This window comes from Hylobates moloch, unplaced genomic scaffold (genome assembly GCF_009828535.3).
Source record: "Hylobates moloch isolate HMO894 unplaced genomic scaffold, HMol_V3 SCAFFOLD_16, whole genome shotgun sequence".
NCBI lineage: Eukaryota > Metazoa > Chordata > Mammalia > Primates > Hylobatidae > Hylobates > Hylobates moloch.
Genome location: NW_026652291.1, coordinates 33,986,635 through 34,005,349, shown reverse-complemented (window position 1 = coordinate 34,005,349; position 18,715 = coordinate 33,986,635). Strand labels below are relative to the sequence as shown.

General features: G+C 38.3%; 1 protein-coding gene across 11 annotated transcripts in view; it reads left to right on the top strand.

Annotated features, from left to right (window-relative positions):
- The window catches only part of SIPA1L1 (signal induced proliferation associated 1 like 1), a 425,147-nt gene that overhangs the window by 44,156 nt on the left and 362,276 nt on the right, over nt 1-18,715 (top strand). The window contains exon 1 of one of the 11 annotated variants that reach the window (XM_032180030.2): nt 3,644-3,676. The exons of the other annotated variants lie outside the window; for them this stretch is intronic. The gene's annotated coding sequence lies outside the window, so the exon portion shown is untranslated. Of the gene's footprint in view, nt 1-3,643; nt 3,677-18,715 lie in introns of those variants that run through there. 11 annotated transcript variants of the gene reach the window in all.

Genomic DNA, 18,715 nt, shown 5'->3' with positions numbered 1-18,715 from the left:
ACAGTATGTAGCCTTTTGAATCTGGCTACTTTCATTTAACATAAGACATTTGAGATTCAGTTGTGTTGTGTGTGTCACTGATTTGTTTTTATTTTTATTTTTATTGCTGAGTCCTGTCCCAGTATATGAATATATCACAGTTTGTGCACTTATCAGTTAAAGGATATTTGGGTTGTTTCTAATTTTTGGTGATTATGTGTCTTGGTTTTATTATTAAAATAATTATGACCTTGCAGACTCCTCAGAGCCCTGAGACCTCTTGCTGAGAACCTCTGGCCTACAGCACATCATCTGCATATTCCAGCAGAACATCAATTTTTTTTTTTTTTTGAGACAGAGTCTCACTCTGTAGCCCAGGCTGGATTGCAGTAGTGTGATCTTGGCTCACTGCAACCTCTGCCTCCTGGGCTCAAGCGATTCTCGTGCCTCAGCCTCCCCAGTAGCCAGGACTATAGGCGCATGCCACCACGCCCAGCTAGTTTTTGTATTTTTAGTAGAGGATGGGTTTCACCAATGTTGGCCAGGCTTGTCTCGAATTCCTTCCTTCAAGTGATCCACCTGCCTTAGCTTCCCAAAGTGCTGGGATTACAGGCATGAGCCACCATGCCAGGCCAATTTTTTTTTCTTGTTGCCCAGGCTGGAGTGTAGTAGCGTGATCACGGCTCACTGCAGCCTTGACCTTTTGGGCTCAAGCCATCCTCTCATCTCAGCCTCCTGAGTAGCTGGGACCACATCACATGCCTGGCTAATTTATTTTTTTGTAGAAACAGGGTCTCACCATGTTGCACAGGCTAGTCTCGAACTCCTGGGCTCAAGCAAGACTCTTGCCTCAGCCTCCCAAAGTGCCCCAGCTCATCCCATTACAGGCATGAGCCACCCTGCCGGGCCTAGAACATCTTGAATTACTTGCCTACGTGTGCTGTGCCCCACTGTCGATAATGCCAAAATCTAGCTCAAGAATCTCCTCTGCATGGCCTTTTTGAAGCCCTCTTTCCACTATTGCCCATAGGTACTTTGAGACCCTGAGGTTATTAGTCATGACTGCCTTTGTGTCATCTGTGTGCTTTTTCTCACTGCTCAGTAGTTGTTTGATGACATGGTAGTTTCTCAGCTTCTCTCTATCCCAGTGGAGCATACAAGTTTAGTACATGTTTGAATTAATAATAATTCCTTTGCATTTCTAAGGTATTTTGTTGTTTATATATTATTGCATTCTTCCTTCATTTCAACTATGTGAAGTATGTAGCACACATGGTTTTTAACATCTTTTATTTTTATCAGGCAAGGCTATTAAGTATTTTTCTTTTTTTTGGCAGGGTCTGGCTCTGTCGCCCAGGCTGTCGTGCAGTGTTGAGATCTCGGCTCACTGCACCCTCTACTTCCCTGGCTCAAGCCATCCTCGTACCTCAGCCTCCTGAGTAGCTGGGACTACAGTTGTCTGCCAACATGCCTGGTTAATTTTTTTTTTTTTTGTAGAGATGGGGTTTTGCCATCTCGCCCAGGCTGGTCTTGAACCCTTGGGCTCAAGCCATCCTCCTGCCTCTGCCTTCCAAAGTGCTGGGATTACAGGCATGAGCCACTGTGCCTGGCCAAGGCTACTAAGTCTTAAAGCTGTGGTTCTCGAATAACTTGGGGAGCTTTTAATAGAAGTCCTGATAGCCCAGACCAATTAAGTCTTAATCTCTAGAGGTCAGGCCTGGGTAGTTAGTATTTTTTAAAATCGTCACTGTTGAATCTGTTGTGCAGCTACAGATAATTACTGTTGTGGAGTTTGACTTATCATGAAGTCTTAGTGTGGTGTAATCAAGACTAGAATCCAGGTCTTTTGACTCCTATTCTACTGCCTTTTCCTCTGCACTTTGAACTTTCACAGGAACCAGAAGCACTGCAGAGAGAGAGAATGCCTTGGTATAGATGCCAGTGTTTTCAGTTTTTAGAGGTGCTGTAGCATAAACACTGAATTTAGATTCAGGACCATGTTTCTGTTTTGGCTCTGCATTTATTATTTTGTTTTATTTTATTTTTTTTTGAGATGGAGTCTCGCTCTGACGCCCAGGCTGGAGTGCAGTGGCATGATCTCTCACTGCAAGCTCCGTCTCCCGGGCTCACACCATTCTTCTGCCTCAGCCTCCCGAGTAGCTGGGACTACAGGCGCCCGCCACCACGCCCGGCTAATTTTGTTTTTGTATTTTTAGTAGAGATGGGTTTCACCATGTTAGCCAAGATGGTATCGATCTCCTGACCTTGTGATCCACCCGCCTCGGCCTCCCAAAGTGCTGGGATTACAGGAATGTGGGTCTGCATTTATTAACTGTGGATTAATAACTACTTGAATCTGTTCTCTCTTTAAAAGTAAGGACACTACTGTAATTTCTAAAGCTTATTGTGGGGATCAAGTTAAGTAATATGTTAAAGGATTTTTGTAAAGTATAAAGTGCTTTTTAAAACTTACTTTTACTCAGTTTTAACCTAGTGCATTTATTGGCTTACTTTCCTTGGGATCTATAAGTTACACAAGAAATACATAAGTATGGTCTCACTGAAATCATCAAATAACACAGAATTATGCAGAATAATGCCCAGAGGTCACTGTTAGTTGCATACTTTGAATCCTTTGGTATGCATTTAAGTGCATAAATATGTATGTATGTGACATACATTTTTTTGGTTGTCTTAACATAAATAGTAATACTTTGTGTGTTTGTGCCTTTTTATTTTAAACTTAACAGCATGTCTTCGATCATTCCATGTAAGGATATATAAACTTCTCTCATCTTTTAATAGCTGTATACATTTTTTCATATATTCCCATTGGATGGACGTTCAGCCTGTTTCTAATTTTTCACTTTTATAAAAAAGCTAATGAACATTCATTGCTTTTTTTTTTTTTGAGACAGTTTCGCTCTTGTCTCTCAGACTGGAGTGCAATGGCGCCATCTTGGCTCACTGCAACCTCTGCCCCTGGTGTTCAAGCGATTCTCCTGCCTCAGCCTCCTGAGTAGCTGGGATTACAGGCGTCCACCACCATGTCTGGCTAATTTTTGTGTTTTTAGTAGAGATGGGGTTTCACCATGTTGGCCAGGCTGGTCTCGAACTCCTCACCTCAGGTGATCCCCCCGCGTCAGCATCTCAAAGTGCTGGGACTACAGGCATGAGCCAGCGTGCCGGCCTTGCTTTTTTTTTTTTTTTTTTTTTAATTAATACTAGTTAATTCTTATTAAAAGATTTATTTCCAGGGTATTGGGGGTTAAGTAGTAAATGTCTTCTGTGTGAAATCTTAAACCTTTTTTACTCAAGTCAGAATAGAACTTAGACTTTTTCGTTGTTGTTAGAAAATATACTAGACCTTTTCTGGGACAGCTTTTATGTTTTTTGTACATTTTGTTTGTTTTATTTTTGTGGTACTCTCGTTTCACTATTGGGATAGACTTTTAAAGACAGGTGTGTGCATTGCTTAAGTGTAACTCCTTTAGCGTGACTGCTGTATAATTGCCCTTCAATAATAACACCAACATAACAGTAAGGGGCAGTACTTATTTATGGTGGCTACTAAGAGCTTATTATACATATATGTACTAAGAGCATACATTATCTCATTTCTTCATGCGGGTGTTATTCAGGTGAAGTTGAAGCGTTTAGAAATGGAGAATCAGAGAGGCCAACTTGCTTGCCCAAGGTCAGTTATGAATCTAGGATTCAAAGGTCTTGCTTCCAACTGTGATGCTCAACAGTCTCCCAGGATTTTGCCAAATCAGGAATGGTACCTTGTGTCTGTGACATTACAGTTTAGTTTCTATGTTATTTATATTTGTATATCTTGTTTTTATATAGTAATAATTTAACATAAGCAGAAATAGTCCAGGCTCTGCAGTATCTATTCTATAGAAAGTACTTATTATAAAAGCGATATACATTAATACTATAAGATAAAGGCAAATACTTAATGAATTTAATAATAAGAATGGTATTTTGGAGTGAAAAAGGCCACTAAATGGGGGAAGTTGATCTTTAATTCTATTTATTAAATAACAGGATGACCTTGATAAATAATGCTGTTTTCTCATTGGTGACATACTATTAGACTAAGTAGTTCACTTTATGTTTAATCAGCCATTATCCTGAGTATTATTAGTGTGAATAAGAAATACTTGTTAGAACATTGGGCAGTGGTAATCAAAATGAATTTTGAGGTGGAATTGTAGTAATGCTTGCCTTACCTTGAGTAATGATAAGGAGAATATTTCTGTAATGGATTGTTTATTTATGAAAGATGAAAGATTAAAATGGTCTGTCTCTACTGATGAAAGTAACAGAAGGCAGCCTCAAAGTTTATTTTTATTTTTATTTTTTTAGAGACATAGTCTTGCTTTGTCACCCAGGCTAGAGTGCAGTGGTGTGATCTCAGCTCACTGCATCCTCGACCTCCCGGGCTCAGGTGATCCTCCCACCTCAGCCTCCTGAGTAGCTGGGACTACAGGCATGTATCACCACACCTGGCTAATTTTTGTTTTGTTTTGTTTTGGTTGGGGCAGGGTTACACCCTGTTGTCCAGGCTGGTCTTCAGCTCCTGAGCCCAAGTGATCCACCTACCTCTGCCTCCCAAAGTGCTGAGATTACAGACCTGCAACACCGTGCCTGGCCAGAGTCTTCAAAGCATATTAAAATATCTATTATTATTTTATTATAGGCATAATTGAGTGTTTTAAGGAGCTATGGATGGTTATTTCTCAATAATGTTCAATATAATTGGAGTTTAAGCTAAGGTATGGTTTCACATGTATTCTTTGTATACTCTTGTGTCACATTTCACTTGAATGGTAAAATAAAACAGTTCTAAGTGGCATAGTCTAGAGGCCAGGTGATGGTGTCAGCCTCTTAGCCATTACTTGATCTCCTTAATGCATCTTAAGTTTAACATGATTGCTGAATGGTTGAAACAAATCTGTTGATGAACTCTGAGACTTATTGGCTGAACCCTTTATTTTATTAAGAGGTTAGAAAATATGAGAAACTGCAGTTCAGATATTATGATACTGTCTCGTTTGTGGTTTTAGTTTTTTAAAGGACATGTTTTTGGTCAGTATATACTGGGTGATTGCCTGACAGAAGAGAATGAGTATGCTGGCTCACCTTCCTGTGTAGACTTGTGTACTCAGAATTAGTCTGCTTCCAGGAAGCAATTGGGTGGTAATGACTTCTAGTTGCTATCAGTATGCATAGATTCAAATAAAACCTTGGGCATTCTGCTCTAAACAATACATTTAAACAAAATTCTCAGTTTCTTCTTTTTCTCCCATATCCAGATTAATTTACTTGAATAGATTCAGAAACAACATTATACTTCATTGCCATCTACAAGGAGCTGTTTTTTGAGATGACATTCCTCTTAGAGGAATTTACTTCTTTTTCCAAAATTTACAATTCGCTATTTCTGTCTGTGTTCTACATTTAAATTTTCAGTACGTAGAATTTAAATATTCATGTACATTCTGTCCTAGTGACTAAGGAGCATTATGTAAGGAATTTTTCTTCCTCTTTCAGTGTATTGACATCACATTCCTTGGCCTAGTATTCATTTTGCGTTTGTATTTCAGTGTAATCCTAACAAGTCCATTCAAGCAGTAGTTGAACCGAGGTTAAGTGGTATTATGGTTGTTTGGCAGGATATAGCCATAAACACTTACTTTTAAACACAGAATGGCCTGGGGTGTCTGTAATATTCAGTTGCATAATCACAGATTATGCTTTACAAACACAGGAATAAGTACCTGGGTCACATAAATCTTCAGTGAGAAATTGCTCCAGAGGATGGAGCCTACATCTTTAGAGTTCCCTTGAGTGTTTTCTTAGGGATATTAACATTTTTCATTGAATTGAAATGTTTCTGATTGGATGGAACTGTGAATAGTATTTTAGAGTTTCCAGATAATCTCCTGCCAAACATCTAAAGGAATGGGTTGAAATGTTACCAGTGTTGGGCCAGGTGCAGTGGCTTATGCCTGTGATCCCAGCACATTGGGAGGCCGAGGCAGGCGGATCACGAGGTCAGGAGATTGAGACCATCCTGGCTAACACGGTGAAACCCCGTGTCTACTAAAAATACAAAAAATTAGCCAGGTGTGGTGGTACGTGCCTGTAGTCCCAGCTGCTTGGGAGGCTGAGGCAGGAGAATCACTTGAACCCGGGAGGTGGAGGTTGCAAGCCAAGATCGTGCCACTGCACTCCAGCCTGTGCGACAGAGCAAGACTCCGTCTCAAAAAAAAAAAAAAAAAAAAAAAAAAAGTTAACCAGTGTTGGATGGGTGCAGTAGCTCACGACTGTAATCCTAGGACTTTGGGATGCTGAGGTGGGCGGATCACTTGAAGTCAGGAGTTTGACACTAGCCTGGCCAACATGGTGAAATCCCGTTTCTACTAAAAATAAAAGCAAATTAGCTGGGTGTGGTGGCTGGCGCCTATAATCCCAGCTACCCGGGAGGCTGAGGCGGGAGAATTGCTTGAACCCAGGAGGCTGAGGCAGGAAAATCACTTGAACCCGGGAGGCAGAGGTTGCAGTGAGCTGAGATCACGTCACTGGACTCCACCTTGGATGACAGAGTGAGACTCTGTCTCCAAAAAAAAAAAAAAGTTACCAGTGTTTAAAAATGTATATACTTTTCAAAATTTTATATTTTTTCCCCTCTCTTCTTCCTTCCTGATATCTTTGTGATTTGAAAGCTATTTAAAACGAAACCCTGGTTGGGCTCAGTGGCTCATGCCTGTAATCCTAGCACTTTGGGAGGCTGAGGCAGAAGGATTGCTTGAGGCCAGGAGTTCAAGACCAGCCTGAGCAACATAATGAAATATCCCTACAAAAAGTTAAAAAAAAAATCCTTAGACTTAATTCACCCTCTGCACACTGGCTGGAGTGGAGTTGAGAGTCGTTCTGTTTGAAATGACTGGTAGTGTCCATTCAGGGCAGCTCTGCTGTGAACGCAAGGAACTGGTCTTTGGAGCTCTTGTGTAGTATTTGAAAGTACTTTGTGTTATTGCAGACAGCTAAAGAACTGAAATAGAATGCCTGTGATCATGTTTAGAAGATCCCATGGGCATATTGTATATTCTTTAGAATGATGTCAGTATTTTTGACAAAATTTTTTTACTTAACTGCCATTTGCAGTATTTATCAGGAAACTGGAGATATTTGATATAGGATTTTGTAGTCTTTTACTAAATGCTTTTATTGAATGATTCATTCTTCAATTTATAAGTAAGAGTTTTAATTTTTTGTAATAATTTATATACTCTTACATGTTTTATTCCAACTAATTTTGTCGGTAAACTCATTTGGAGAAGCCGTATTCAGTTAAAAGTATTTTCTTGATAGAGCCTTCAAGGTTGCACACTATAGATTTTTATTTATTGTATTTATTATTATTTTTTATAAATCTATAGTTTTATTAAGACAGAAACTGACTGTGGTATGAAGTTTACATTTAAACAAAGTTTTCACAGAAATCTAAAGTATATTCTTTTTAATTTTTACTTTTAGTAAAGTGGTCATGCCTGGTTTAAATTGTAAGTAAATAGTAATACAAAGCTTGGAAAGAAAAATTCCTATGCTGTATGCTTCCTGCTTCTCTCTCTGAGGCAACCGTTTTGAAAGGTTTTTTTTTTTTTTGCTGTTTCTAGTGGCATTCACTGCCATATATCTAAGTAATATATTTTCACTCCTATAGCCTGTAGTTTTCAATTGCAAACATTATATTTTGACTTCTTCCTATACAAGATAAGGATTTGGCTCCTTCTGCTTCCCTTTTCTCATCCTCTCAATGATAATTTTACCTAAGTTTTGGTCAAGCCATCATTCAGTATTTATAGTATTTTCATTTGAATGTTGATGACAGTGGCCACAGAGTTTTCAGTGATCATAATTTCTTTCTCCAACCTTTTCTCCAATAGAGAAAGACCATTTTATTTGGTGAGCTTTCTATTTATCAAACAATAATTTTGTTCTAAATATTCTTACAGAACTATAACAACTCAAAGGGTAAAACAGATTAGAGAATTCTTCAGTTCTGGTTTTCTCTTGGCACTGTCTCTTTCGGGGTTCTGTGTCCTGTTGGTTCTGAGCTGCTTGCTTTCTAGCCTCTGGGGAGCTGCCATTTTGGAACTTCTTTTTACCACTGTCTTGGGGATTCTCTTGGGCTTTTTCCTTTGGTGGACCTTCTATTTCCTAGATTCTGTGTGGTCATCTTTCTTTATTTTCCCATTTTGGTGGGAAAGAGATATGTAAGTATTAATATATACCAATATCCATCTCCCCATGGGTGGGATTTAAAGCAAACTTTTATTTCCTAATTGTCTGCTGCTAATATGTAAGAATATACTTGATTTTTTTTTAATATCAGCTTTGTATCCTGTAATCTTGTTAAATTCATTTCTTCTAATAATGTAGTTGTTTTTTAGATTCTGGAATTTTCTACACAAATGATCATGTTCCACAAATAAGAGGTTTTACTTCTTTATTTCTGATCTTTATGCTTTACGCCTCTTTTTCTTGCTTTATTCCAGTATAGTGTTGACTAGAAAGTGGTGATATCAAGCATTCTTGCCTTACTCTTCTCAGGAGAAAATAATTCAGTCTTTTGCCTTTAAGTATTATATTGGTTTTAGCTTTTTGTATTTGTCCTCAGTTATTTGATAAAGTTCTTTACTCTTCTAGTGTGTGGAGAATTTTTATCATGGATGTCTATTGGATTTTGTCAAATATCTTTTCTGTGTCTGTTGGACTGATCCTGAGCATTTTCTTCTTTAATCTGTTAATATGATGTGTTACACAGATTGATTTTTAAGTGTTAAACCAAAAATGCATTATTGTGATAAACTATGGTGGCTCGTGGTATACCTTTTTATATAGTATTGGATTTAATTTGCTAAAATTTTGTTAAAGATTTTTGTGCCTCAATTAATGGTCTGTGATTTTTATTTTTTGTCTAGTGTCAGCATTATGCTAGCCTTATAAAATGAGTTGGGCTTTGATCCCTTTTCTGTTTTCTGAAAAAGTGTATGTAGAATTGGTTTAATCTTTTTCTTGAATGTTTCATACAATTTGCCGGTGAAATCATATGGACTTAGAATTTCCATTTTTGAAATATTTTAAATAACAGATTGGATGTCTTTAAAAAATATATGGCTACTCAGACTTTTTCTTTCTTGTGTCATTTTTGATAGGTTCAATTTTCCAAGAAATTTGTCCATTTCATGTAAGTTGTTGAGTTTGTTGGCATAGTTAAACATTGTGTTCTCTTATAATCTTCTTAAATGTCTATAGGATCTCTGGTTTTTTGGTTTTGTATTTCCATTTCTGATACTGATGATTTGTGTTTTGTCTCTTTTTTTGTTGATCACTCTAACTAAAAGTTTGTCGGTTTTGTCGATATAGTACTTTTAAAGACTCAGCTTTTGGCTGTGTTAATTTTTTCTGTTGTCTTTTTTCATTTCAGTGACTTCTGTTTTCTGTTTTCTTCTTTCTATTTTGGGTTTAGTTTGCTCTTTTTCTTGTTTCTTAAGGTGGAACCTTAGGTAACTGTGGTAGATCTTTCTTATTTTCTTAAGCATTTAAAATAAGATTCTCTCTAAGCACTTGTTTTGGCTGCATCCTCCAAATTTTCACATTTTCTATTTGTGGCCATTTGGTTCGGATGTTTTCTGATTTCCTTTTTGGTTTCATTTTTGACCTATGAGCTCTGGAGGTGTGTTGTTCCATACATTGGGGGTTTTCTTAGATATCGTGTTGTTATTGATTTCTAATTTAATTCTGTTGTGGTCAGAGAATATTTGTGGAATTTCAATCCTTTTATTGAGAGCCCACCATATGATATGATCTGTCTTGATAAATGTACCATGTGCATTTGAAAGGAATGTGTCTTTTTCAATTGCCACATTTTCTGTGAATGTTAATTAGGTTGATAGTGTTTTTTCAGATCTTCTAGGTCATTCCTGATTTTTTTTTTTTGGTCTAATTTTTCTATCACTTACTGAGTGATACGTTGAAAATCTATGATGATTTTGTCATTGTCCTTTTTTATTGATTATGTCTGTTGTTGCTTCATTTATTTTGAGATGTGTACACATTCATAATTGTATGTCTTCATGAATTGTCTCCTTTATAATTATGAAATGTTGCTTTTCATAATTATACTCTTCATGGTAATACTCTTTATTTAAAAGTTGATTAGAAGCTCTGTGTGTGGTGAGGCTGGCATTCCTTTGCCTCTGGATGATCTGTTTGGGCCCTGCCATTTCAGTGGGAGTCCCCTTATTGATCTAGTTCTTCTCGTTTTCAGCCTCACCCCTTAGTACCTCAGTTTCTTAGCCGTTCTGAAGTTCTGTATCATGAATAGGTTGCTTCCTCCTGGTGACTTCCTCACACTTCGTTTTCAGCTTTCTCCAGTTTGCTAAATCGATTTCCAGTTATCTGTTGCTTTTCCATCTGTCCGAATTTTGTTGACATCTCATATGCTGTTGCCTTTTTTTTTTTTTCATATTTTTCTGTCATGTTCTTTGTTGTCATTTCCGGAGGGAATGGAGGTAAGTGTCATCCACTTACTTACATTACATTAAGACTTTCTTTCTTTCTTTTCTTTTTTTTTTCTTTAAGAGACTGGGTCTCACTCTGTAGCCCAGGCTGGAATACAGTGGCCTGATCATTGCTCACTGCAGCTTCAAACTCCTGGGCCTGAGCAATCTTCCAACCTCACCCTCCCAAGTAGCTATGACTACAGGTGCAGGCCACCATGCCTGGCTAATTAAAATTTTTTTTTTTTTTTTAAGAAATGTGGTCTCGCTATGTTGCCCAGTATTGGCCTCAAGTGAGCCTCCTACCTCAGCCTTCCAAAGTGTTGGGATTATAGGCGTGAGCCACTGCACCTGGTACAGTAAGGCTTTTAATTGACATACATTGTTGTTAACCTGATCTTTAAAATATAAAACACTAATTCAGTGTTATCTTTTGCCATGTAAGGAAAAAAGAGTGTGTGTGTGCGCGCGCATGCGTATGGTGTCTATTTCAGTGATTTGAAAACTAATGTATTTCTTGCTATAGATTTCATTTACGTTAGAAAGTATTAGTGGTGTTTACTTTCTTTGTGCTTGGTTTGGTAGACATTGAGCGGTATTATGCATTTTTCATTTTACAATTTTAATACTGTCTTTTTTTGTTATGGGGCTCACTATCACATAAAATGTTTTTGTAAATGATTAGCTATTTTTTGTATTTTGATAATTTATTATTGCCATATTCTTTCAAGTGCCTTCTTTTTGAAAAGAAGGCCTATTATATAGAATACAGGTTTCTTTGACCTAGGATTTGAAAGTCACAGAGTTGCCATTTTAATCTAAGTCATGTAAATATACTGCTAGTTTCTTCACCCAGAAATGTAAACTTCACAGCGTTGTTAAGGGTATCTTACTTGTAAGGTAATAGACAGAAAGGGGTTTAAAAACACACCTAATGTGTGTAAAATTGTGTATGGAATAATTAACATACTTTTGGATAGTTAGGAATTAAATTATTTGTGTTTATGTCCTTAGATAATTGAATGCTTCTTGTAGATAACTTTTACTTGAATATCCTTTGTGGTGTAAAACTTGTCCAATACTTTGTAAAATGACGCTCGTCTCATAACTTCTTCATATCCCAGATACAGTCCTGCATGAAGGTAGACAGCTGCCCAAATGCGGTACTTAAATGCTCAAGAACTTACAGGCCTCTAAATTGCTCCATGTTCAGTCTGGTATTTTGTGATGCATTCCAAAGGTTCCTGTTAATTGCCTGTGTTGTTATTGAAGAAGTTATATCCTGGGATGTTATCTGCCTTTGGCCTCTGGACAAAAATTTTGTTTTATCTGGAGAACAAGACTTCAAGAGAATAGGATACAGGACTGTTAAGTTTTTTGGATAGCAGGGTAGAAGAAATCTAAAATCTGTGCGATGTCAGGGTTGGTAGACCTTGATAGAGAGCCATAGCTCTTAGCCTTGGGAAGCAGGGAAATGATCCCAAGTAGAGTAGGGATACAATATCTATTTTTCAGGCCTTTTAGATCCAGCCCTGTCTGATCTCTTAATCATCATAATACTTATGTAGTTATTGTCATGTTTGAGTATAAAATCCATGGCACTTGAAGACCAAAGATCCAAGTACTAGCAGCTTAGCAACAATATGCAATATTAGCAGCAATATGCTGCCCATCTAAGCCTCTTAAAGCATATTTCACAAGTGAGGAAAAGTAGAAGTTTCCCACCCTTAATGGGAAGAAATGAAGGAAGAAAGGAATATTAATAATTGACTATTACCCCCATAGTGCAACTGGCATTTGGACAAAATGTAAGACATTCATTGATATGACTTATTTTATTTTATTTTATTTTGAGACGGAGTCTGGCACTGTCGCCTGGGCCGGAGTCCAGTGGCGTGATCTCGGCTCACTGCAACCTCTGCCTCCCGGGTTCAAGTGAATTCTCTTGCCTAAGCCTTCCCAGTAGCTGGGATTACAGGTGCCCACCACGGTGCCTGGCTAATTTTTTGTATTTTCAGTAGAGACGGGGTTTCACTGTGTTAGCCAGGATGGTGTCGATCTCCCGACCTCGTGATCTGCCCGCCTCGTCCTCCCAAAGTGCTGGGATTACAGGCATGAGCCAGCACGCCTGGCCCCAATATGACTGATTTAATGAGTTTGGAATCCCCCCTCACCCCGCCCTTCATATTCGTATATTTGAAAGAAGCTAGATTATAGAGGAAAAGGTAAATTTATAATGATTTTGCTAATTTTGTGAAAATGGTGATGGGTATATTAAAAATAGTTTAAAAAATAGAAAATAGAGTTATATAACTGAATGTTTGTATTTGTTGACATAAAGTATAAACAGCTTTAGCACTTGAAAAATCGGGTGGATTCTTGTTTTAGAAGCTATTCCGGTGAACTCCCTTTCCTTATGATCTTTTAGTCCTAGAAATATTCAAAATAATCTTTATCATAAAGTAACATTATTATTGAATTCAACAGACTTACTTTGGTACTTTGTGGGCAACTACATATGGTGATTTTCTATATTTCTGATAGACTGTGCTGGTCAGGTTGTTAATTCTTGGTGCCCTCTTCTCTGTGAATATATTTCTGGTATGATAACCTTACTATCTTTCTATGCCTAATTCCTTTTTGAATCCATGATACCCATTGTAATATTGTGAAAATAACTGCCTTTACATATTTTAGAGAAGGGGTAGTACTGTTTGAGTTCTGCTTTATCCTATTTTCTCTTTTTTTGTTTAAATTTTTGAGGTTCTTTTTAAAAGTCATCAGTACTGCATAGTAAATGAAGAATGTCTGAATTCCTTGAGTGTGCTTAAATGTGAGAATGTTTCTACTTGTAAGAGGAAACCAATCCAAGTTAACTTTTTTTCTGCTAATTAAAGTTTAGAATTTTAATCAAGTAATACTTAGCAATAATTATGCTGTCTAGTTAGAATAGTGTCAGAGGACAGTGGTAATTTCAGGGTTAGGTGCTCTTCCCCTCTGCTTTCACTAGGGAGAAAGGTGCTAAAGCTAAGAATTCTGTGTAGTTTGGTGCTGACATTATTATTGCATAAGCCAAGTGTTTGGGGTGGTTCTAGGCTAGCTTTTCTTTACTTGGGTAGAGAAAACATAACCGGATGAAATAGGCTTTAGAATCTGGATAAGCAATGAATATGATATGGATACTTTGTCCCACCTTTTGTAAATACATAACAGAAAGATAACAAAAGCCTAAACAAATTTACATTAGAACTTGTTCAGAGAATTAAGAAGGAAGGAGAGAGATTCGTTTAGCCAGTAGCAGTCCGAAGGTGACTCCATTTTGGCAGTTGTGGGTCACTTTAAGAACAACATCTTGTTCTTGACTTCTGTAGGAGTCACTAATGACTGAGCTGTGTAGAATTGCTCTAGGGTTTCTCCCTCGGTAAGGGTTTTTTTTGTAATTAGGATGAATCGCTTGATAGATATTATAGCACTTTTAAAAGCACCAGTCTGTTCTTAATTAAAGGAGAGAGTATTTTTATTTGTTCAACAGCAAATATTGAGTGCCCATATGTGAAAGATCAGTTCTCTGGGGAAGACCAAGATCAGTAAGATATAGTTTCTGCTCTTAAAGAGTTGTAGCCTTGTCGAGGAAATCAGAAGTGATCATAATCATAATACAGTGATGGGTACCCCAGAGAGGCCCAGCAGAATATTCTGGGAGTTTAAAGGATGGAGAAACACTGATTTCCCCAATGAATAGAGGGAGTGAAGGCTTCATGTGGGAGGTAGTATTTAAGCAGTGTCTTACTAGGTGGGATTTGAACCTATGAAGAGTTTTTCAGATAGAGGCATGTATTGAGGATAACAACTTCAGATTGCTACATCGTCTAGTGAGGAAAATAAATGATAATAATGCTGGTGTTTATTGAATGTTTAACTTGTGCTGTTTTAAGTGTTCTTATATTATCATTTCCTCATAACAATAACATAGTAACCCTATGAGGTAGGTATTATTGTCATCCCATTTTACAGATGAAGAAATTGAGGTTAAGAAACTTGAAACTCTGACCCTGGACTGGTCCTGGAGAGTTCACTCTTACTTGCTATGTTATACTTTGGGAAATGTAGCAAAGCCGGATGGGGTTCCATTTATATAGAGTCTCAAATGCCCAGATGAATAATTTAATATATTGGAAGATATTTTTTAAATGGTTCTGTGTGAAGGTTTTAAGCACATCCTCTCATTTCTCTTAATATACCATGCGTTACTGCCTTTGAAATGCCTTTTTCACTGTGTTAGTTCAATTTTGCATTGCTATGAATATCCAAGACTGGGTAATTTATAAAGAAAAGGGGCTTAATTAGCTCATGGTTCTGCAGGCTGTACTGGCATGGCACAATCATTTGCTCAGCTTCTGGAGAGGGCCTCTGGAAGCTTACAATCATGATGAAAGGGAAAGGGAGGAGAAGGGGTGGTGGGGGACGACAGAGGGGGAGGTGCCACATACTTTTAAACAACCAGATCTTAGGTGAACTAACTGAGCCAGAACTCACTTATCACCAAGGGGATGGTGCTAATCCATCATGAGGGATCCGCCTCCATGATCTAGTACCTCCCACCAGGCCCCACCTTCCACACTGGGGAACACATTTCAACAGGAGATTTGGAAGGCATGAATATCCAAACCATATCACCCACTTTTTGTTATGAATTTCTACTTATTCTTAACTTCTTTGCTTGTTTATTACCTATTCTGTGGGGCTTTTTCAATCACCCAGGAGGACGAGCCCTTCTGTGGGCTCAGGTGGCACTTTGCTGGTTCTTTTCATATAGGGTTTGTTAGGTGGCAGGGTCATTATGTGCTTTTTTTTTTTTTTTCTCAGCCAGACTGCGAATTACTTGAATTCTGCCTGTACATCCTTTCCATGTCCCCTGGTGTTAGGCACAGCATTATTGCTGAATAAAGGTCAGATAAATCCAACAGAATGGAAGGGAAGGTGATGAATTTTCAGATGTCATGCTGACTTTTTTCTTTGCTTTCTTTCTGAGTTGCAGGTGTTTAAAATCCCTAGGGAAGAGATAAAGTGATTTATGTTCAATACATTGGTTCCTGTGAGAATGAAGGAGGGAGATTATTCTGGGTTTGTGTGGGGCCTGGGTTTGGGGCTTGGCCTTGAAGGCCTAACATTTGAGTTGGCAGAAGGGACAGGGGCACACCCAGCCGAGAGAACAGCATGAGTGGGTGCACGGGAATGGGTTCAACATGAAACGACACCGCCCGCCTTGAAACTGGAGCTTCTGGGCTTTTCTGCTACACCAGATAGAGCCTTTTATGGCATAGAGAATCTCTCAGAAGCCTTGATTTGTTTGTAGTCAGCCAGAAAGATGTATGGGCCAGCAAAACATTTGCCATGTTGTGGTTTGAATTTAAGGTAAGTTTCTAACACATGGAATATGAAATTCAAATACTCAACATGCCTTTTTTGGTGGTAAACTGCTATTGAAATATGGGCCCATTTGGTCTAAATTAAACTCGTTCTTCAGATATTCTCTAAAATCTTAAAACCGCCAGTAATCTCACATTTAACTGGCATGTCTTCTGTAGTCAGCCTGACCCGTGTTTCCTTTGACTGTCTCCTTCAGATCAGTAGGGACTTTCAGCATTGCTGTAATGGACTTGTGTTGTTTAATTCAGCTTTTTGCTCTTTATCTGGAAGCACTCTGGCTGTGATGTGGGGAATGAAAGGTATTGAGGAGAGTCAGGGTTAATCGGACTTGTGGAGAGGACAGTGATAAAGGACTCTTGTAATAAAGGAGGATGTTAGAATCCAGGAGAGGGTGTCATTGTTAAGACACACCTTTCAACAGTTGGAAACCTTTTAAAATATTTTTAAGGCACAACCCAGAGTACTGAAAAAGGATGCCTTGAAACTACCGATGCCCCAGATTAAAAGCTTTCTCCCTCAGAAGTTCTGATTAAAATTGGTCGTATTCTCAGAAGTGCCCAACAGGGTAGAGACAGTCTTCCTCAATATGGTCAAGGTCATAACTCACAATTTTACTGACTCTGATTATTCTGGGGACCATAGGCCCTGCCTTTGGTGGAGTGAGGACTAAAGGAAAGTAGGTAGGTGTGGGTGTGGCCTCCATCCCAGAGTCTTCTCTACAACAGTTGCTGGTTTTTAGTTTTTGCTGCTGATTACTGAAGAATTTAGTGCTATAGGTGTTGAAACAAAAGCTCCTCGAGCGTAGGGTCTCCTCGAGGGTAGGACTAATAAAACCTCAGGGTGTAGAATAGCTCTATCCAATAGATGTACGCTGTGCCTTTATTATATTTAAGTATTTCTAGTTGCATTAAGACAAAGTAAAAAGAAAAGTGAATTTAATTTTAATAATATATTTTATTTCATCTGATTTATGTGAAATATCTCAACATATAATACATATAAAAAATTAGAGACACTTTGCTTTCTTTTGTACATTCTTTTTTTTTTGAAACAAGTCTTGCTCTGTTGCCCAGGCTGGAGTGCAGTGGCGCAATCTTGGCTCACTGCAACCTCTGACTCCCTGGTTCAAGTGATTGTGCTGCCTCAGCCTCCCGAGTAGCTAGGATTATAGGCATGTGCCACCACGCCCAGCTAATTTTTGTATTTTTAGTAGAGATGGAATTTCACCATGTTGGCCAGGATGGTCTCGATCTTCTGACCTCGTGATCTCCCTGCCTCAGCCTCCCAAAGTGCTGGGATTACAAGCATGTGCCATCACACCCGGCCTGCACATTCTTTTGTTTTCAGAATCTAGTGTATATCTTAGGCTTACAGTATATCTCAATTTGTACTGGTACCATTTCAAATTCTTAATGGCCACGTGTGACTACTGCCTATCATATTGGACAGTGTGGTGACTGTATTAGTCAGGATTCTCTAGAGGGACAGAACTAATAGGATAGATGTATATATAAAGGGGAGTTTGTAGGTCCCACAATAGACCATCTAAGCTGAGGAGCAAGGAAGCCAGTCCAAGTCCCAAAGCTGAAGAACTTGGATTCCAATGTTTGAGAGCAGGAGACATCCAGCACAGAAGAAAGATGTAGGCTGGGAGACTCAGCCAGTCTAGTTTCTTCACATTCTTCTGCTTGCTTTTATTCTGGCTGTGCTGGCAGCTGATTAGATGGTGCCCACCCAGATTGAGGGTGGGTCTGCCTTTCCCAGTCCACTAATTCAGATGTTAATCTCCTTTGGCAACACCTTCACAGACACACTCAGGAACAGTACTTTGCATCCTTCAATCCAGTCAAGTTGACACTGAATATTAACCATCACAGCGACTGTATCTGGTATATGGTAGATGCACAGTAAGTATCTGTAAAATGAAGAAAGGAAGAAACAAAGGGAGAAAGAAAGGGAAGGGAAGAAGAAAATGGTAACATTTCAAAGATGAATAAACAGATGAACAGTTTTACTTGTTTCGGTGTGTCCTGGCAGCTCCTGACTAGAAGATAACTGAATGATCCTTTTATTTTTAGTTTAAAATCATTTTCATATGTATTATCTCATTAATACATACCTCCAGTACCATTGATTTAGACAGACCAAGTTGATCTCCCGAGGCTATGTAAGGTTTAACCAGGATCCAAACTTGAGTACTTTCTTATTACTGTGAATTTTCTCATTGGTTTGTGTTAAAAATCTTCCCTATGAACAGTAGCTGGCCCTTGGTTATGGATAGATATTAAAAGAAAGACTGAGTAAATATTGTTAATACAGAACTATTTAAAAATAGTTGACTAGGCCAGGTGTGCTGGTATGCGCCTGTAGTCCCATATCCTCAGAAGGCTGAGGTGGGAGGATCCCTTGAGCACAGGAGTTCAAGGCTGCAGTGAGCTATGATCATGCCACCCTGTCTAAGGAACAAAAGAAAAAAATAGTTAGCTAAAGGTCACATCTTAAAGTTTGTCTTTAATTCAGTAATCAAAGACATGATTACTGTAGCCAAGAAAGGTGTGTGTGTGGCTTCTGTAGGTGTTAACACAGGCTGTCTGAATAACAGAAGGCACATAAAAATTTGTTAAATAAAAATACTTTTTGAAAAGATATGCATACGTATGTTTCAAACTATTCTTCTAGATAACCATTTCACCTCTGCAGAAGTTGTTCTCTAGCAGGAATGTGTT